The sequence below is a fragment of the Panulirus ornatus genome, chromosome 15 (assembly GCF_036320965.1).
Source record: "Panulirus ornatus isolate Po-2019 chromosome 15, ASM3632096v1, whole genome shotgun sequence".
Classification (NCBI taxonomy): Eukaryota; Metazoa; Arthropoda; class Malacostraca; order Decapoda; family Palinuridae; genus Panulirus; species Panulirus ornatus.
In genome coordinates this window covers 26,684,625-26,706,477 of record NC_092238.1, presented here as the reverse complement: position 1 = coordinate 26,706,477, position 21,853 = coordinate 26,684,625, and the positions used below count along the sequence as shown (strand labels likewise).

General features: G+C 42.5%; 1 protein-coding gene and 1 long non-coding RNA gene across 2 annotated transcripts in view; one reads left to right on the top strand and one right to left on the bottom strand.

Annotated features, from left to right (window-relative positions):
- The window catches only part of LOC139753785 (uncharacterized), a 34,324-nt gene extending 17,216 nt beyond the window's left edge, over positions 1–17,108 (bottom strand). The window contains exons 1-2 of the long non-coding RNA XR_011713764.1: positions 16,863–17,108; positions 8,145–8,218 (exon numbers count right to left, since the gene is read on the bottom strand). This is a non-coding gene — a long non-coding RNA (uncharacterized lncRNA). The remainder of the gene's footprint in view (positions 1–8,144; positions 8,219–16,862) is intronic.
- The window catches only part of w (eye pigment precursor family transporter white), a 74,197-nt gene that overhangs the window by 8,975 nt on the left and 43,369 nt on the right, over positions 1–21,853 (top strand). The window lies entirely within an intron of this gene.

Sequence of the window (21,853 nt, the reverse complement as noted above, 5' to 3'; positions counted from 1 at the left end):
CGCACGCTTGTCCCACCAGCGTAGGAATCATAAGGTCGAAAGTGACTAGTGATGTAGTGAGACTTTCCTTCTTACATGTACGCCGTTTAGCTGATCAGCGAATCTTCACGGTAGCTATGTAAAACTTGCTACTACAAGGATTATCTTGATAATAAGATAATCTAAGAATGAGAACCTCGTCACGGTAACCATTCAGCAATCCTATGTCCAGTTCTGTATAAGCAATTCACAGTAATGAATAAACGTACGAGAAATTACCAAATAAATAACTGTACGAGAGATAACCAGCAAGGTAAAGAAACGTGTCTTTAAATCCCTCGGGAAAAATCAGAATATAGAAAACGCACGTGAAAAAGCCCCTCAATGACTTAATTAAAAGTCGTCACTATGGAGGGTAATGTTACATTGAAGTCTGTGAGATTTTATTAAAGTTTTATCCACGTAGTACCCACGGCCGGTTTTACCTTACCTTACCTTCCTGCCCCACGAACCCCTTCTGTCCTTATGTGGTTCCTGCAGCAGGGCGAGGGAGGTGCCATTTCATGTGTGGCGGGGTGGCGACGGAAATGGATGAAGGCAGCAAGTGTGGATGTGTACATGTGTATATATGTCTATGTCTATGTATGTACATGTATGTATACGTTGAAATGCATAGGTACATATATGTGCGTGTGTGGGCGTTTATGCATATACATGTGTATGTGGGTGGGTTGTGCCATTCTTTCGTCTGTTTCCTTGCGATACCTCGCTAACGCGGGAGACAGCGACTAAGTATATATATATATATATATATATATATATATATATATATATAGAGAGAGAGAGAGAGAGAGAGAGAGAGAGAGAGAGAGAGAGAGAGAGAGAGAGAGAGAGAGAGAGAGAGAGAGAGAAAGAGAGAGAGAGAGAGCCTCCAAAGTCAACTAAACTCTTCGTCACACGGGTACTACAGTGAACCTGTGTCCCTTTAACGACTCAAATGAGCTTCCTCTTCTCTCAGGCCTACGTAGTTCAGCCCAGCCCAGCTCTTGACTTGTCTTGGCCAGTCTGCCGTGGACACCACCACCACCGCCACGACATAATCTTGGTCTGTGGTTTCCGGCACTATGGGCAACCCGATAACCCCCCCCCCCCCATCCACCGACCCACACACACACACACACACACACACAACTTGCCCAATACTCCCCTGAAACTCCCATTTTTTTTAGTTAGAGATGATTTCACCACAAGATTCTCGAGATAATATTCGGTCTGCAGGCCTTACATGCAATTCGATATCACATCTTGACTGATGAATATTTGGATATTCATTCAGTGTTTCATTCCTGGCTTTAAGAAAGAAGATATCCTATTGAATATTAATATGTCATAATGACAGATATTCATCGGAATATCGGTACGATAGCTGTTTATCAGGGTATGAAAGACATTCATCAAGACATCACCACAATAGATATTCATAACAATATCAGTCTGACAGATATTCAACCAAATATCGGTATCCTGGATAGGATCTTCATGATTTTCGACTAGTTTCATCCATGCCAATAAGGCGACAAAACAAGAAACCAAATAAGTTTGGTAACTTAATACAGCAAGATGCTAGAGCGAATTCGATATATTTCGTTCAGTCGAAGAAAGCAAAATCTATCGATATTTTTCGAAGTAATTGCTATCCCTGATCGAGGCAAACCTTCATGAAGCTTTAGGTTAATAACGTGAAAGACGATGATGGCAGTGAACAGCAGTGAACACGAGGTGCGTCAAGACGGTGATAATCCACAGCAAACCCCTCATGGGGGGCCGGCTGTGACAGGGTCCTCCTCCTTAGGCCTAGGCGTCGGGAGCCCTTCGGCCAGGCTAGGAAGCCCTACGTGATGCGCGACGTGGCGCCCCACGTGACGCACACAGCGACCGACCAGGTAGTGGACGACGCGGACGTGGGTTGAGGGAGTAACCCACGTCTCACTCTGACGCAACGAGACGCCTTGATCATGTAGCGTATACGCCGGGTATGTTCGTGTATGATACAGGGTACGATCCGTGGGGATGATGGGATGATCAGTGACCCTTGCCCTGATCCATGAGGGTCAGGTCAGATGCTAGGCTGTCATACCCGGATGGTCTCGTACCGTCGTGTACCGGAGTCGTACCGTCGCTCTCAACGATCGTACCGTCATGATGAGGAGGTCGGGTGGGACAGACAGACATACCATATCAAAACCCTCCCCTTCCCCCACACAATTTGAGAACTCTGCCATGGTTGGCTCACAGACTGGTATAGTAAGGTACATTCGAAGGTCATGCACGAGAGGTTATATTTAGCAAAGTCTCAGATTCGCACAGTGGTGTCAGATAAGACGTGCCTCAGGTATAAATGACGATGTAAAGATAAAGAAAAAAGAAGTGTGGTACGCCATGTGTTCTGAAGGGGAGATGAACTCGTACCTCTTCTGTATATACGAGTGCAAGGCTTGGGTAAACTTCGTGAGCTTATCTGTATTCGTGGTGGTTTTGAATTATAATCTTGGGGAGGCAAATTATAAGCTTGAGGAGGCGATCCATAATTTTGGCGTGGGGTATTATAGTGCTGGTGAGGCAAATCATATCTCCTTAGTGAGGCAAGTTATAGTGAGGAGAAATTTGTCTCGATGAGACAAATTATAGGCTTTCTGATGCAAATTATAGTCTTGGTGATGTAAATTATAGTTCTGATGAGGCAAGTTATAGTCCCAGTGAGACAAATTATAGTCTTGGTGAGGCAAATTATCCCATCCATAAATAAAAAACCCAGACGCAAGAAGCATTCCAGTGATTACCTCGGTCGATGTAAGTTAGCCGTGGACTAGCGAGCACTAAAGTGCGGTCTGTGGCCGCAAGCGGTGGCTCCGTCCGCGGCTGCTTCGGCTGCGGCCGTGGCGGTGTCGTTGGGGCTGGTCACGGGGGGGCATGTAGGAGTCAAGTTCCCTCCAAACCTTTCACGTGAGCCGTGAGGCCACAGCAAGCTGACACTAACACGCTTACCTCTGTCTGACCTGTGAGTGTGGCTGTAGGGTTGACCTGTGAGTGTGGCTGTGGGGTTGACCTGTGTACCTGTGGTAGCCTATTGACCTGTTTGTTCGTAAGATTGACCTGTGAACCCGTGGTAGCCTGCTGACCTGTGTGACTGTAGGGATGACCTGTTAACCAGTGGTACAAACCTGTGCGATTGTGGGGAGGACCTGAGCGATTCGTAAACCTGACCCGTGTGATTCTGAATACGACCTGTTATGACTGACCTGTGCGATTGTGAACCTGACCTGTATCGCTCTCTCAGTGACCTGTGTGGTTACAACCAACGTCACTTCGTTACTTAAGGGGATTTCAGACCCAAGTGATGGTGGACATAACTGTGTTATAGTTTTTTCTTGGTTGTGGTCTTTCTCATTTGCAGTGCTTCGTAGCAACAATGTTTCTCAGTTGAAGTGTTTCATAGTTACAGTGTTTCTTAGCTGCAGTGCTTCTCATTTACAGTGTTTTTTTAGTTAGTGTTTCTCATTTACAGTGTTTTAGGTGAAGTGTTTCGTAGTTGCAGTGTTTCTTAGCTGCAGTGTTTCTCATTCACAGTGTTTTTTTAGTTAGTGTTTCTCATTTACAGTGTTTTAGGTGAAGTGTTTCGTAGTTACAGTGTTTCTTAGCTGCAGTGTTTCTCATTTACAGTGTTTTGTTAGTTAGTGTTTATTTACAGTGTTTTAGGTGAAGTGTTTCGTAGTTACAGTGTTTCATAAGAATAGTGCTTTTAAGGGAAGTGTTTCGTAGTTGAAGTGTTTCTCAATGATGATATCAACTGGCGTTATCGTGTTACTAACGTGTGTGACTTAGCTTGGTTACAGTGCTTCTGACCTAAGGTATTAATAAGCTCCTCAAAGTCATGTTACATAATATTAACTTAACTATTAATCAGTTTCTTCCTGGCCAGGTTATAGACTGTTTACTTCAACTGTTTCACTATCCTGTTTCTGTTTCATGTCTGCTCGTTCGCTTCTGTTCCCACATGCGTCCCACAGTAGAAGATACATATGTGTAAAGACTGAGACTATATAGGACAAGTTTGGGAGAATACTAAAAATAAAGAATAAAATCTTTAATAAATGAAGAGAATATGGTAAAGAACTGGTTGGAAATGGGAGTGAAAGATAAGTCCCTATTGGTACTATAGATATGTACAGAGGTTAGGGTGGGAGAGATATGGGTATATTGGAAAGGAAAACACTGTAAAGGAAGAATCAAGGAGAGCAGTAAGGCCCTATAAGAACTGAGATGCTGTGGGGATACAAGAACTGGTGAACAAGACAGTACAGCGCGGTGGGGAACCTTCTGTGGAGCGGACCTGCAAAGTGTGTATGGAAACACGGGAAAACAGTCAGGCGCATGATGACTGGACAAAGGCAGTAATTGTTCTATTGTATACATGAAAAAGGAGTAAAACTCTGACCTGGAATTATAAAGATAAGTCACCCTCGCCCCCTGTTAAACTGAGAATGAAGTAATGATGGATACATAGACGATAGAAGGACAGATGGACATATTTTTTTTCCCCAGAAGTCAACAGATTCACGACTGGTCTAGGATGCATAAACCAGTGTGTGTGTGTGTGTGTGTGTGTGTGTGTGTGTGTGTGTGTGTGTGTGTGTGTGTGTGTGTGTGTGTGTGCGTTGACGTAACCTTAGTACCCTGTGGCTGGCGTATTCAACTCGACATCGTGTAAAACACAAGAAACCTATTGAAGGATGACATCTCTCTTACCCATCCATCCACATTCTCTCTCTCTCTCTCTCTCTCTCTCTCTCTCTCTCTCTCTCTCTCTCTCTCTCTCTCTCTCTCTCTCTCTCTCTCTCTCTCTCTCTCTCTCTCTCTCTCTCCTGTACACCTACCTACCTACCTACATCCTGGCTACATGAACGCCTCCGTCGGGGCAAAGCATTAAAGAGAAACAATGTTGACCAACAACTGATCATATTTCTCACGGTTCAGTGCAGGTAGTGACCACAGACTATAGCCTGCTATGTCATACCATGGCTATGGTAACACAGTATCAAAATCCCAAGATGGAACCATTTTCGAGCTTAAAGATCCATAAAACAAATGCACATATCTTAACACATAGGGACCTTATTCCTTATCTAACTTGGTGCAATGGGTTCTCACACATTTGATCCACTATTTTGTTCCTACTGGCAACTTGGCGGATGACTTGAAGGTATGTAGTCATTTGCTAAGCAATGAATTTGTTGTACAGATCGACAACAACGCCAACACATCGTTCACAAGCTTAGCTTCTCCTCTCATTTCGGGATCTCTCCTCCTGGCTCACTCAGTTCTCGATTGATCACTTATGTCTTAGAACCTTAGATACTCGCCATGCATCTGTGCTCACTTGGGCAATCTTACTCTTCGTTTCGTCTTCGAGAAGTTTGAACGCCACCTGATTTGTGGGCGTTCTGGATGATAGCTAAAATGGGGTACATTTGAGTCCTCTGTCCTTTCGTTTTAATCTAGCTCTCTTCATTCTGGTTCGGTACTGCTTTTATGTCACTCATCAGGATCCTCTTTGTTGGTTCTTTGCGCCTCTATGATTGCGGCACGCGCGCACTGTGTGTGTGTGTGTGTGTGTGTGTGTGTGTCACGCGTGTTGCCCCTTTACCTCGAATATATGTATCATGTCTTTATTTCTATGTATGTATACACACTCACATATACACCTCAGCGTAAGCCAGGTACCTATTTATCGACTAGCCCCGTGAGAAAGATGAACATCTGGGTTGAGTGCACGCTGACGACCGACCATAGGATTCGAACGCATGTGGATCCGACCCCCTGGGATGTCACGTGCTGACTCATGGTCAATAACGCTACCATAAGTCACAATTACGCCCAGTGCCTCAGCGACACAGTCCACAGTTGTTCTACAACGGCAAAACGAAAATGTATCACGGGCGCCTGAGTCTTATCCTTATAAATATTTATATATACATTCCCAAAGTCACACAGATAAACGACACACACACACACACACACACACACACACACACACACACCAACTGAGTATCCACCATGCATAGGAAGTGCGAAAGTATCTAAATGATTTAACGAGACATACTTGCTATTTGCGTTGCAAGTCTGAGTACATACTGGGTTTTTAATGTGAACAGCTGCACACTAAACCACAATAGCAATCTCACCCATGTTAAAATGCTGCTTGGATATACGCAGCGTAGAATACACGTGAACAATGTCTTTGAGTATTTGCATGACATTCGAACGTAAAGGTACTCGTGCAAGTGAATTATTTATAAAATTATCAATGAAATGTGAAATTTCTTTGATACATTTGAACGTAAATCGTTCGTAGGTCCTACAGTATAAATGTAAGAGGTTTACACACAGGAATCTGGTGAAAGACTAATGCAGTAAAAAAAGAGGAGGGAGAGGGGGGCTTCGATATTCGTGAGGAAATGCAATCATCTCCTTAGTCTGTGTTGGGGTTAATGGATCGTACTATTCCCAAAGATTTCTATCGTAGAAATTAGGATAGATGACCCATGACCCCCTTAGGATTCGAACGAGGACGTCGATCGAAGAAATGATAAATACAAAGTCTTTGTTTGGGCTACGCTATGGTACATGATTTAAATCTCCTGACGAAAGACCTTAGAACTAAGGAAAATAATGTACACGTAACGTTGAAAAAGACGAAAATAAAAAAAAGTAACAAGAAAAACATCTTATTAGCCTTCGTTAGAATAGATTTTTAATGGGGTTTTAGTTTTGAAATAATCGTGGTTGCAGTTAAGGTAGGCTATCTTTTGGCCACGACGTTAGCTTGTTAGTTAATGCTATGCTTTGTAGTTAGGTTAGCGTAGATGAAGAATGAATTGCGAGACATTAGAAAAAGATTCGTGTTAGTTATACGATTATAATTTTGCTTTGAATTTAGGTTAAGCTAGAACAGGAAAAGGTCGGGTTAGATTACGTTAAAGTGAGTATATGAACTGCATTAGCCCGAGTGTCTGTATGACGACAATCCAGTCCTTTCGACCTGCCAGCAGTGGCTGTCGTGCCATATTCTCGTCACACACAGGAGGAGAGAGTTAACATGACAACACTCTGGACAGCCTTTGACCCTGTAATCACCACCCCCATACACGACAAATACGCGTGACAGCACTTTATTCCCCGAGTGTCTGCGATATATTTATATAGACTGTTAGATGATAAATGTTATCGGGTTCAACTTGCATGTGGTTCTATCACGAGTGATATCAACACCGATAAGGATTACAACCTCGTTGAGAAACATCCGTCAAAAGAAACCACGGCTACCCTGCTACTGACTGAAGTACAACACTCAAACTGCAGAGCAGAGGTTATATATGATCAGTACTCATCACTATTCATTGAATCACTGAAAACAAGAAACTATGTATATTGTAAAGGACACTCTATATATATATATATATATATATATATATATATATATATATATATATATATATATATATATATATATATATATATATATATATATATATATATATATATATATATATATATATATATATATACATACATACATACAAGTATACTTGCAGCGAGTGCACATATGATGCAAGCAAAACCGCAAGGAAACTAAAATACGATGCCAAGCGTATAACTACATCGTCAGGATTGAGTGCATATATTACATTCTGGTTCTATTATATTTGTACTCAGTTCTGACGATCTGATTATACGCAGGTGGGTAGTATATGTAATATACCTTCCTGGTCGATGGCTGCCTAGTGCCTACCACACAGAGCAAAATTATAAACAGAAACTTTCTTGCGTAGTGATACATTCTTCATGTTATAATACAACATGTATGTGCCATGCAATTTTCGTCATTACATGAGGGATCATCTCTTGCTCCTCGTTTTCAAAATACAGATTACTACAAAAGAAGATTTCTGATTTAGACCTCTCATGCTACAACCCTCACTTAGTTACCAACCGAGTTATGAAAAAGTAAATCCTTATCATGCTTACAGCTTGAAAAAATAATGTTGCATGCAGGCTAAGATATTTTCTAGATATAACTCATTATCTGTAAAGCTATGAACACTTACCACGGCATTACAGGGACGACGGGGGAGCACAGTAGAGATGAGGAGTGACCGTAATGGTAACCTTCAAGTCCCCCCTGGAAATAAAGAAAAAAATATTACGTTTTCTAAGAAGTGTCAGATGGGTAATATGTTTTCTATGAAGTCAGCGACCGAATAATGAGTGTTAGTGCTGTCTGAATTTATTGTTCATGTTACGTTATGGAAGATGAATATGAGGTGAATATGGCTTGAGCCAAAAAGGCATTTCCCAATAAATTTCTCATATAACAAAATTAAGATTCTAAACATTGCTTTGTTAATGCAATGGACAATTACTTCAGAAAATATTTAAGTGATGGAATTTCATCTGAAATATCTTTGTAATGCATTATGATGATGAGCGATAAACTAGTCGCTGACTAACATGTAAATTAAGCCTTCTGACATTTTGACTTCATCTATATCAACTTACACACATAAATAAGGTGATTTTTATTCAGGACGATAACCTGCGTTCCAGCGTTTCTCCTCCAGCAGAGATATATGCAATCCTTCACCTTACAACTTTATACATTAGAAAATGGAATCAGTTATGAGTTTTCTTAGACGCTAAAAGGGAGATGGAATATTTAAGACATTTGATGAATGGGAAGGAAGATCCCATGTTCAAATACAACCTAGTTTGGGGTTCTACTTACTGTACGTGCTTCAATGACTTATAAAAGTAAAAATTTCTTGTATGATATGTGACAAAGCGTTTACTGATACACGTATATCGAGCCAATGACCTGTTATGATACTGTATAAGGAGTAGGGTGCCGCTATGGCTAACAAATTATTTCTTCTTCCTGCGTTAAAGGCTGAAGGTTTGGCCAGAGTCAGCTTCATCAAGGAAATCAGATATAAAACACATTTTCACATCAAATCTGGTTACTGGTGGGCCAAAGAAACCATCGCACCCCTAGCTGTCTTGTTATTACGTACCAACACTGGAAATTTAGTTGATATGTCAAAAAGCAAACAAAAATTCATGGCGTTGTAGCGTTGTATATATATCTTTTATGATTCTATTAATATCATCAGGTCCCGGAGGAAATCATCAAAGGTAATGTAGCATAGAAACTATTAGGTCAAATTAGATGAGGTTAAATTAGAATAGATTAAATCTTAATGGCTAGTTTCTACATTTAAGGACTTGTCAAGGCAATTTGTCGCCCACAGTAAATAGACTCCATTATGATGATAGGCGGTGGACCAATCAGAGCGTGTGGAACAGTTGCGTGATGACGTCAGGGGTTAGTTAGTTTAGGGGGTGTAATTCACCAATGACGTCGTTTAATGATGTCATGTGAATTCATCATTAAAAGCATTCTGTCCCAGTGCTCTGTCGAATGAACTATCAGTGTGTGTGTGTGTGTGTGTGTGTGTGTGTGTGTGTATGCTGAGGTACACATGAGTTTACATAGGTAACTACCAATTCTTCGAACCCTGGTCTTCAGCAACGCCCAGTACCCGGTCGACACAGGGAATTATCGCATAGTTCTGGCCTTTAATGAGTCGGTATCAGGAATCGATTCCCTCGTCTCTTTATACCAACCCTTCGTTACTCAACGCCACAGTTACAACACCCCTCGTTACTCAACGCCACAGTTACAACACCCCTCGTTACTCAACGCCACAGTTACAACACCCGTTGTTACTCAACGCCACAGTTACAACACCCGTTGTTACTCAACGCCACAGTTACAACACCCCTCGTTACTCAACGCCACAGTTACAACACCCCTCGTTACTCAACGCCACAGTTACAACACCCCTCGTTACTCAACGCCACAGTTACAACACCCCTCGTTACTCAACGCCACAGTTACAACACCCGTTGTTACTCAACGCCACAGTTACAACACCCCTCGTTACTCAACGCCACAGTTACAACACCCCTCGTTACTCAACGCCACAGTTACAACACCCCTCGTTACTCAACGCCACAGTTACAACACCCTTCGTTACTCAACGCCAGATACAACACCCCTCGTTACTCAACGCCACAGTTACAACACCCGTTGTTACTCAACGCCACAATTACAACACCCCTCGTTACTCAACGCCACAGTTACAACACCCCTCGTTACTCAACGCCACAGTTACAACACCCTTCGTTACTCAACGCCAGTTACAACACCCCTCGTTACTCAACGCCACAGTTACAACACCCCTCGTTACTCAACGCCACAGTTACAACACCCGTTGTTACTCAACGCCACAGTTACAACACCCCTCGCTACTCAACGCCACAATTACAACACCCCTCGTTACTCAACGCCACAGTTACAACACCCCTCGTTACTCAACGCCACAGTTACAACACCCTTCGTTACTCAACGCCAGATACAACACCCCTCGTTACTCAACGCCACAGTTACAACACCCCTCGCTACTCAACGCCACAATTACAACACCCCTCGTTACTCAACGCCACAGTTACAACACCCCTCGTTACTCAACGCCACAGTTACAACACCCGTTGTTACTCAACGCCACAATTACAACACCCCTCGTTACTCAGCGCCACAGTTACAACACCCCTCGTTACTCAACGCCACAGTTACAACACCCTTCGTTACTCAACGCCACAGTTACAACACCCCTCGTTACTCAACGCCACAGTTACAACACCCCTCGTTACTCAACGCCACAGTTACAACACCCGTTGTTACTCAACGCCACAGTTACAACACCCCTCGCTACTCAACGCCACAATTACAACACCCCTCGTTACTCAACGCCACAGTTACAACACCCCTCGTTACTCAACGCCACAGTTACAACACCCTTCGTTACTCAACGCCAGATACAACACCCCTCGTTACTCAACGCCACAGTTACAACACCCCTCGCTACTCAACGCCACAATTACAACACCCCTCGTTACTCACCGCCACAGTTACAACACCCCTCGTTACTCAACGCCACAGTTACAACACCCTTCGTTACTCAACGCCACAGTTACAACACCCCTCGTTACTCAACGCCACAGTTACAACACCCCTCGTTACTCAACGCCACAGTTACAACACCCGTTGTTACTCAACGCCACAGTTACAACACCCCTCGTTACTCAACGCCACAGTTACAACACCCCTCGTTACTCAACGCCACAGTTACAACACCCCTCGTTACTCAACGCCACAGTTACAACACCCTTCGTTACTCAACGCCAGATACAACACCCCTCGTTACTCAACGCCACAGTTACAACACCCGTTGTTACTCAACGCCACAATTACAACACCCCTCGTTACTCAACGCCACAGTTACAACACCCCTCGTTACTCAACGCCACAGTTACAACACCCTTCGTTACTCAACGCCACAGTTACAACACCCCTCGTTACTCGACGCCGCAGTTACACCACCGCTTGTTACTCAACGCCACAGTTACAACACCCCTCGTTACTCAACGCCACAGTTACAAAACCCCTTGTTACTCAACGCCACAGGTCAGGTCATAGTTGGTGATGTTACCTATCGGGCGAGTGTTACATGTAGGGAGAGGCAAGGCTTACATGCTGTAGGTCAGACAAAATCATTGTTACCAGATGACTAAGCTTCCCTGAGGGGCCGAAACTGTATTGCAATACACACACACACACACACACATATATATATATATATATATATATATATATATATATATATATATATATATATATATATATATACATATATATATATATATATATATATATATATATATATATATATATATATATATATATATATATATATATATATATACTCGTTCTGTAACTTTCCAACATGTTACAATCATGTAAATTTCTTTTACAAGTAACGTGTTATATCGTCTGGGCGTATATTACCAATAACAGAGTGTAAGGTCTAAGTCATTTGAACTGTACGGGAGACTATCTTATGCATTACGGCCAATTATGCTAATGAGATAATTACTACTTTCTGCTAAGGTAATTACCATGATATAAAGAAGATATAAAGATGGGGAAGAGGGAAGGGACAAAGAGTGAAGGAAAGAGGGGAAGGGGGGAAGAGCAGTGATGTAGAGAGAGAGAGAGAGAGAGAGAGAGAGAGAGAGAGAGAGAGAGAGAGAGAGAGAGAGAGAGAGAGAGAGAGAGAGAGAGAGCTGGGGGAGGGACCTGTGCTGTACTGTCAGGGGACAATACAAGTTTACTTTGCTGACTTCTCGAATAAAAGCTATCATAGTTACCCACTCGTTCGTAAAGTTTCTAAAGTTTCTATATAATGATGTTCTATGGCATGTTTTTGTGTGCATAAGTGTGTGAGCTTATGTGTGTGTGTGTGTGTGTGTGTGTGTGTGTGTGTGTGTGTGTGTGTGTGTGTGTGTGTGTGTGTGTGTAATCGTTACTTTTTTGTCAATTACTTATTTATGTTGTACAGGTGAAAGGAATTCTACACTCGTGGAGGCCCCACAGCCGTCGAACTTTCTCCAGCATTATAACTTTCTGAATTCGTGTTTGCTGTTCACATGCACAGTTGCGTCAGCTGGTTACTCCAGTCATCCATCACAGTGGTGCTTATCATCTTGACATCTTCTCTAACAAGCTTTTCACTTAGTTTCTAGCAGTGATCTCTGGTTGCTACATCTCTGCATGACCCGAATAACTTCACTGTTAGCATCATGAAATTAGTTCACAAATGAAGTATGTATGTATGTATGTATGTATGTATGTATGTATGTATGCATGTATGTATGTGTTTGTGTGTATGTATATGTATGTGTGTGTGTGTGTGTGTGTGTGTGTGTGTGTGTACCCATCTCGTATTAGTGCAGTTTTGTGTTTACATACCCTCTATTAGACACATATGTCTTTATCGTCATAATTTTCTATATCGTTTCTATATAATTTCAAATTCTACGCTTATTTCTCGAATCGGGCACATGTATGCGTTCGTTTTCTCGTCTGTGCTTGTATGCGTGAGCGTAAATCCGTTACCCCATCGATCTGTATGCATTCATGCTTGCAAGCACCGTAAATGTGTACATATATATGTGAACGCGTATGTGTATATCAGTCCATGAGAGTTCTTATCTGCCTGTGCATTTAAGTATTCAAGGATACGTCTTTAATGACCCCGTGACCCAGATCTCTGGTCTTGTGACCTAAGGAGCAAAGTACCGCAAGGTATTATACGAGTCAAAACACCGGCCGCCCATTTTAGCTTCGTTTTACTGACTTGATCTTGTTTCCTCTGAAGCCTTTACAAGAGTCGTAATCTCCTCCCCCCGCGTCCTTGTACTTCTCAGAAAGCATAAGGTAAGGTACGGTATGTCAAAGTCAGTGTCTCTACCGTCCTAGAGGTCTCTGACGGGCAAAGAGAGAGCCACAGATGCTACTGGTCTCCCCACCCACCACGTCGCCGTGTGGCACAGAAAGCGTTCAACAACTGTCCCAGAGTTATATTTCTCTAGAACAACGATGGTGTGTTTTCTAAGTGTTCATAAATCGTTCCACAAGTTCGTTCAGGTCCTCAGCTAGCGTTCGGTATCACGTAGTTGTACCTTTTAGTTCTTAAGAAAGACGCGTACCACGTTTGCTGTTCATGGTCATACCACACAGTTGATCAGGAGCCGAGCTAAGAGGTAAGCGCCCACCAACCCTTCACCAAAGAGCGAATCTCCTAAGGCTTCGTCAATCCTCCAGTACTCCCAGGGTTTAATCCTTTTAGGGCGATTACTGGACTCCTCCACCCCCCAGCCAGACGCTCGGTTGTTTACCTACAGTGATCAGAACCTCTTCCAAGTCAAGAGTTGACACCTCAGCAATGTGGCGGGGGTCATCATCTATTTCAGCATCGATATTACTCGCGACCACTGCCATGTTAATGTTAAATTATATGACTACGTGTGTGTGTGTGTGTGTGTGTGTGTGTGTGTGTGTGTGTGTAGGCGGCGATGGAAACATATGTGCTTACAGGATCACAACTTTCCACTACTGGGAATAATAACGACCCAGGGCAAACGTATTGACCCCGCGAAACACAGTTTTCCTGACCTAACTTTTTTCACCAGAATCTAATTTCAGATGTACGGCTCGTGGGAAGAGTGGCGCTCCTTGGGGTAGCAGACCCCATTACGAGTCTAATGATAGACCTTTACTAGCCTGGTAATAGTCTTACTACTAGTTTAGTAATAGTTATGCTATCAGCCTAGCATAACTGTCAGTGCCCACGTCTCACATCAATGGAGATTCCTCGTTGACCATCACCTAAGATAAGGGGTTAATGAATGTTCAACGACATAACCAACAGCAAGCGACTGATCGTTGATCAGTGCAGGGAACTAATGAGGCAGAAATCGTTAACCGACACTGTACAGAAAATGGGAACTTTACCACTTAGAAAACGAGAACGCCACACTACAGAGAACGGAAACAGCCAACTCTAGAAAACGAGAACACCACACTATAGAAAACGGGAACAACACACTGTAGAAAACGGAAAGATCACCTTTTTACAGAAAACGGGAAGAACACGCTTCAGAAAATGGGAATATCTAGTCTCTAAGTGTCCAAATCAACTCATATTTATGCTAATGGCATGAAACTATTTTGCCCCCTGGGCGTTATGTGTATGTCAAACCATCCGAGGACGGTCCTTCCGTGAATTAATCATGGCTGCGTTATTTCAATCGATAGAGCTTTTGCATTTACGGAGGATCTTAGACTTCGTCTGTGACTGTCTGTACGTGTTTGGTGGTGCGTCTGTGGAGAGTCTTAGCTTGTTGAGACGGTGTGTCTGTGTAGGGTCTTAACCCGTGGCTGTATCTGTCTGTAGGTGATGGTCTGTGGGTCATATTGGCTGTAGCTGTCTGTACGTGAGGGCGATATGTCTGTGAGGGGTTTTAGTCTGTGGCTGTGGTTGGTCTGTACGTGATGGCGGCTTTTCTATTGCTTGTATTGCCTACCTGAAGACAAAGACGATGACGTCGCTACTGATGGAGTTCAGAGTCGCCAGGCTTATTTCATACTTCGGCTCTGTGAACTCGAGGACGCGTCGGTACGAACCCTTGAACTCGACGGTACGAACCTCTGAACACGACGGTACGAACCCTTGAACAAGACGGTACGAACCTCTGAACACGGCGGTATGAACCTCTGAACACGTCGGTACGAACCACTGAACACGACGGTACGACCCATGAGCACAATAGTACAACCCCTTGAGCACGACTGTTCGAACCCTTGAACACGCCGGTGCGAACCCTTGAACACGACAGTGCGAGCTCTTGAACAAAGACATTACAAACCCTTGGCGATGAGGGCGTGGCCTTTGACCGGGCCCTTAAGGACCAGATTAAAGGCCATGTCATTCATACCAAAGGCCTGCATCATCGTGGCCAAGACTGTACAAAAAATTTTTGGGTGTTAATGATGTTATTTTTAGCTGCTTCTTTAATTGCCATCCATGTCACCCTCATTTACCGTATCCCTAGCCCTTCCTCTTTCCCCCACTACCTAGTTATAACCTGTCGTGCCTCGGAGCGTCACGTGCCAGCCACCCTACTAGTCCAGAATAGAACGCCCGTCACAAAAGATGATCGCTACTTCGCGTGTCTTCAGAATTAAATGACGTAAGTACGGCCTGGGAGCCGACCCAGTGAGTTATCGTATACTCTATGTGTTAATGAGGAGTAATTTATAAAAGTCCCTGTTCTCCTCCTCCTCCTCCTCGTGTATTCCTCACTTTTTCTTCCTTTTCTTCCTCCTCCTCCTGCGCTGCTGCCCATTAGCCAATCAGCGGGCACCTCCCGATCGTTAAACACTTCGGGGTTGACGTCACGACTTTGCCGCATGTAGCTCGGTGACGTCACGCAAATTGCATTGTGGGAGTTTCGTGACGTCACGGATCCTCCTGCCTTTGTTTTCGTGGTGTTGATGTATGGAGTACTCCCCTGTACGTGTTCTGACACTCGAATGATAATTGTTTTATGAAACTGTCATTGTTAATTGACGGTGTCCTCTACAGTTAACGTACATTCATCTCGAAAAAAAATATGTGAAAATCATAAGCTGGTATTATAAGTATTACATTAGGGAAGCCCAAAATATTTAAGTGAGGAAGAGTAAGCCAAGGCCACATGCGGGTCTGGAGGTAGACGATCGGACACCACACGCCATAACGGGCTTTAACTGCCAGACGTTAGTTAAAAGACGTGTTTTTACTAATGGCGTTCCAGTTAAATGGCCAAGTTCATTAGAATAAGAGACTGATGGACTCCCTCACGCACTGGTGGATGTGTCGAAGTGCTCAGACCAGCTGAACTTAAGCGTCAACACCAGAACGGTTGAGGGTGAAATTTACGTTTACGTATTTTTTGAAAGGAAAACATTATCTGCAGGTATCGTGCGATCTTTTACAACCAACGAAAGAGGTCAGGGATCTGAGTAAAGGTGGGAAAAGGCGCGAAGAATGTTCTTAAAAGGGGTAAACCCTTCATAAAAGAAATAGTATCAAGCAAGATTCTTGACGGAACAACGTCAAAATACGTTTGATTACGTAAGGCATCGAAATCTAGGCAAGAGAGCATGTTACAGTCGACTACTCACTCATCATGAGTCTCTCACAACTCAACATAATAAGGAGACGAGCTAGGAGGGTACTCTCAGTGATGGAGGTTTTCCGGCACTTTCCACAACCAGTGAGACAGCCACTACAACCTTATGTGAACCCAGTAAGATTTACCTGAGGCTTAGAACAGGACATTTCCACGGGCTGTTACCAGTATGGGTGGTTCTAATGGGAGAAACTTCACTAGTGAACACAGATAACGTTTTTGTTTGGAACTTGGGCGTCTCCAAGATGTGTTATGGGCTATTGCTTCGAAGTCATGCTTCGGATCAGGACTTCAAATCAGTTTCGAACGACTTGCCTACGTTTCAAACGACTCAGGGTCAATATTTCGCAATGATGATTAATTTTTCAGGTACCTCAAGTGGTTGTTTAAAGAGACTGCTTTACACATCATATCTTAAGTCAGTAACTTCGAGAGGTATTTGTAACTATTGCTTTTTCGTAATGTAATGATGAATCTATATTTCCAGTTTGTAATCTATAAATGAGGTCCCATATACATATATTGACTAGATGACACATAAAAAGGACAAGATTTTACAGCTACAAGTATTTATAGATACAAAGAAAAATTTAAGCTTGTCAGAATCGAATACGTACTAATTTCTCATGTTTTTTTATTACAGGTGAGGCAGAAGAGTCGACCCCAATTCGGGACTTCTCAAAATATAACTAAAAGGTGAGTACTTTTACCCGTAGTAGTAGCTGCCGCGGGCGTGAAGAGATGTCCTAGGGGCTTTACGGCTGCTGTTGTGCCATAAGGAGAGATGTAGAGAGGAACTCTACTGTAGGTAAAGACATAAGGAAGCGTCTCCATAGGAACTATTACAACTTTTACATGGTGCCTATGCTCTGGTTAACATCTCAGTGAAGCTTCTAAATTAAAACTTTTTAAAAGCTTTAGTATTATGATTTTATTGTCTTTAGCCTCTTGAGGAGATAGAAAAACTTTCGGCAGGAAAATTACAAAGAAAAAGTATAACAAAGGCTTCCACAAAGGATATTTCTTTTACTGTTAATCAATTAAAAGGAAACTTTTACACGCGGAAACCTTTACGTACGGAAACTTTTACACAGAAAGCTCTACATGCTGAAACTTTTACATAAGGAAACCCCCTACATATGGAAACTTTTATACAAAGAAGCCTTTACACATGGGAACTTTTACATACGGAAACTATACGTATATGCATTTTCACACAGACATTTCTGGAAATGGAAACTTGTATACACATAAATTTGTTCTCACGGAAACATCTATGCATGAAAATATCAGAACGACACCATTATTTCATTATTATCTTGCAAAGAAGCTTTATACCTCAAAACTCTTGAATAAAAACTTTGACTTCATCAACTTACAAAGGAAAGTTCTACATACCAAAGTCACACCTTGGAACCTTTATAAAGCTTCAAGATTTTTCAGGACAAGTACAAAGATTTGTGTTCATCGTAAAAGCTTCTTTATTCTTCTTAATTTTCCTTTTTTTTAAGGAAAAGCATTTCTTTACAGTCGGATATTTGGTTACCTAAATTTGATTAGCATTTATAATAACCAATTAATCTATCTAATTGTTACTCTCTGCTTAAGGTACGAACAAGAAATTATCCCAAGACAGGAGACGTTGTATTGACTAAATAATTACGAATTTCATAATCACTTAAAGCACTCCAAGACTTTTTATATATAATGCACCGTAATAGAGTCTCACTTCCAAGACCTGACAGCAACGAGAAAAGGAAATACCTAAATTTGGGGAATACATTAGCACACATGACCTGGATATGAGAGGTCGGCTGCGTAAAGTGTCCAAGTCCTTGTTGACAAATATGTTGTGATATTTCATTTTTTTTGGGGGGACGACCACTCGTTTAAAGTAATTTGCATCAAAGGCACCTGCAGTGTCTCAGCTGTGTCTCAAGTAATTACACCCTAGACTAAGACAGGAGTAATTAGTTACTTACTTTATGAGTAATGTTTGTGACCTCCCTGGTAATTAGGGGTAATGCCACCTGAGAGAGATGGTCGGTGCTGGTGGCTTGAGGGCCCCCCCTGTAGAACAGCTAGGGTGGGTGTGGGTGGAAGGTAGTGGTGTCAGGGGCATTGGGGAGAGGTAGTAGGGAGGGCGTTAGTGGGGTAAGAGGGAGGGGTAAAGCAGTCATGGAGTCTCAGGGTGACTGGAACATTGCTAATGGTGGAGAGAAGACGTAGTGGCAACTACATATTCCCCTTTATACGTACCTACCTTCAAATCTACCTATTTCTGCATCTTCTTACAAGTCTACCTATATACGTTCATATTTACAAATCTACCCATCATTACTGTGTGTGTGTCTAATCACCCATCACCACTGGGTCAGGTTACGCTGAGGTAACAAGGAGCAAATTTCAGCTTCCTCACCCCACCCTAGATGGGTTCAGTGACCCTATACAACGTCACTTCCTGTCAATTAGTAAATGAGAAGTGGTACAAGATTGCCATCAATTGAATAACAATCTAATCAGGAGAATGGGCAAGTAATGTATAAATGAATAGATAGATGTTCCATACGTATATATATATTCAATTCACCAGGGCTGGAGAGAGAGAGAGAGAGAGAGAGAGAGAGAGAGAGAGAGAGAGAGAGAGAGAGAGAGAGAGAGAGAGAGTGTGTTAGGAAAGGATGAAGGAGACGCAAAAGCTAATGAGGCCTCAACAACCATTATGTTTGCTTAACTAAAACTTTTGAGCGAGTGGAAAATTACGACAACAAAGACTTATTTTCTTCTTCCCCGATACAAATTAATTCTAACTTTGGCGCACAACAAACTCATTCCACTGTTTTACACATCGCTCATACTCTATAGGGGTTTTTATAACACCCGCCGCTGGGTAACAAACTCTGCCAAGACCCTCCATTACTAGAGGATGAAAATGGAACAATGGAACAAAGTGGTTAACGCTCTGATAAACCTCAATCATTATTTCTGGCAGTTTAGGTAAGGTTAGGTAAGGTTAATTTGCGTCAGGGTCAGGTAAGGTTAGGTCAGATGATTTTACTTCAGGTTTAAGTTAGTGACCTTAGTTTACGTAAAGTAAAGTAAGTAAGCTTAGGAGAATGGAAGACACACTTCAGTATCATAACATTTCGACATCAGAAATTTAACATTCTGGTTCGTTTACTGTAAGGTAGGCTATGTTAGGTTGTGAGAGATTAGATTATTTGAGCTAGGATAATTCGGAGTAAGGCTAGTTTAGATTAGGCTAGAATAAAATATTAGAATTACTATGTAATACCCATCATCTTTTGCCCACGAAACAAAAATAAAAATAGGGAAGACAGTCCGCTCTTTACTTGCCTTGCTCAACTAGGTACACGCAAGCGGTGAGGGACATGAAAATGAGGGACATAACAATAGTTACAGCACGAAGGTTTGCGGTCCCACTGCAGGTGTCAGCTGCAAGGCGTAAGATTTGTGCTTGCACGCACAGCTTGTGTCTGGACGACATAAAAATGTACGAGAGAGTATCCCAAGCGAACTAGACCTCCGGAGGAAGGTCAGTGGCTGCTCTTCTTCAGGAGAGCAGTCCATTATAAGTAAACTTTGTGTCAATATCCTCATCACCCAGGTGCTTTTGCCTGCCCCATGATCCCAACGAAGACGCGAGTGAAGAGAGGCGTTGACGGCAAGCCTATCAATCACTGCGAATTTAGACGTAGGAAGTATTTGTCGAAGGAAAGCAATAAAAGCACAAGATTATCAGCGACATCTTCCTCCATTAAACTGTCACTAAATTTTGACCAACGAACCGTAACTATCTTTGTTATTTTTTGATATTATTATAACTCATACATATTTCTTCGCCCTTTCCCGCCTTATCTAGTAGCGCCGGGAACATACGGGCAACGGCTTCATTTGTTCAAATCCACACTTGAGCTGTCATGTATGATGCACTGAAACCAGGGCCCACCATCCACAGGCCAAGCCCTACAGACCTCTCCTGAGAATCTAACCCACAGAATTTACCTCCTGAACCAACAGATCGAGAAATGTCCAGTCGTCTGGGGTTCCTATTGGTGAGCCTAGTATGAAAAGCAACAGGTTTATATCATATCTCCATATATGCATTCATCTGTTTTACGGACCATCTGCTTGGAATAGCTCTCAAAGAACACCATGTACTAACCTTACAAAATTCACCCCCGATAGCACTGGGCAGAAGTGGATGATGCTGTATCATTTACAGACTTTAGTCAGACATGTCCCACTGGACAGACAAGACCATATATCAGAATTATGAAGTCACCCCTGATTGATCTGATATAAACAGATGTTACTCAATTACATACAAGCTTCAGTGATGAATTTCTGATGGCAAAGCTACCAACCTAAGCTTCCCAAGTCAAATCAAGTTATTTTCTTTGGTGTTTCTGATCCCAAAACAATCTTGGTCGTGCATGGGGACAAGAACGAAAATCTTATTACTTTCATCCACCTTGAATTCATTAACCTTTTACCTTCAGAAGGCTTCATGTATGATGCTTAACTTCATGGTTCTTACACTTTCACTCTTTGAATATCTGAAACATGATACCATCATTAGCTTTAATAAGATTTGTACCATTTTGAGCCTAGCTAAAACTGCTCGCTAGCCCAATCGACCTGATGCAGTTAAGTTTGATACGTTTAGCTGTAAAATGAATTGTTGTTCTTGACCTTCAGCACAAGAGTAGCAAATATAGCGTTCATCTACGATTTCTGCCACGGGATTAATGGGTAAATTAGGGGTCAGAATTTGCCTTGAGTGTGCCAGCACGTGGAATTAGTAGTAATGTACGTGCTCAAGGTACGTAATGCACGAGCCCGGGGTATGTGTCATAAGTACTCGAACTGCTACGCAAATATATAAGACAAGCGTTATATAAGATACCGCAACCTATCTACCTTGGTCTTTGATCTGGCTCTCAAGGATCAAGTCAAAGGCCACGACGTCATCATGTCCAAATGGGTCTCATCTTCATGGTCAAGGGTGGCAATGTCGTGTTCGAGGATCGTGCCATCATGCTCAAGGAGTTAAAAGGAGACAATGTCTCGTAGTGAATCAGATAAAATCAGGAGA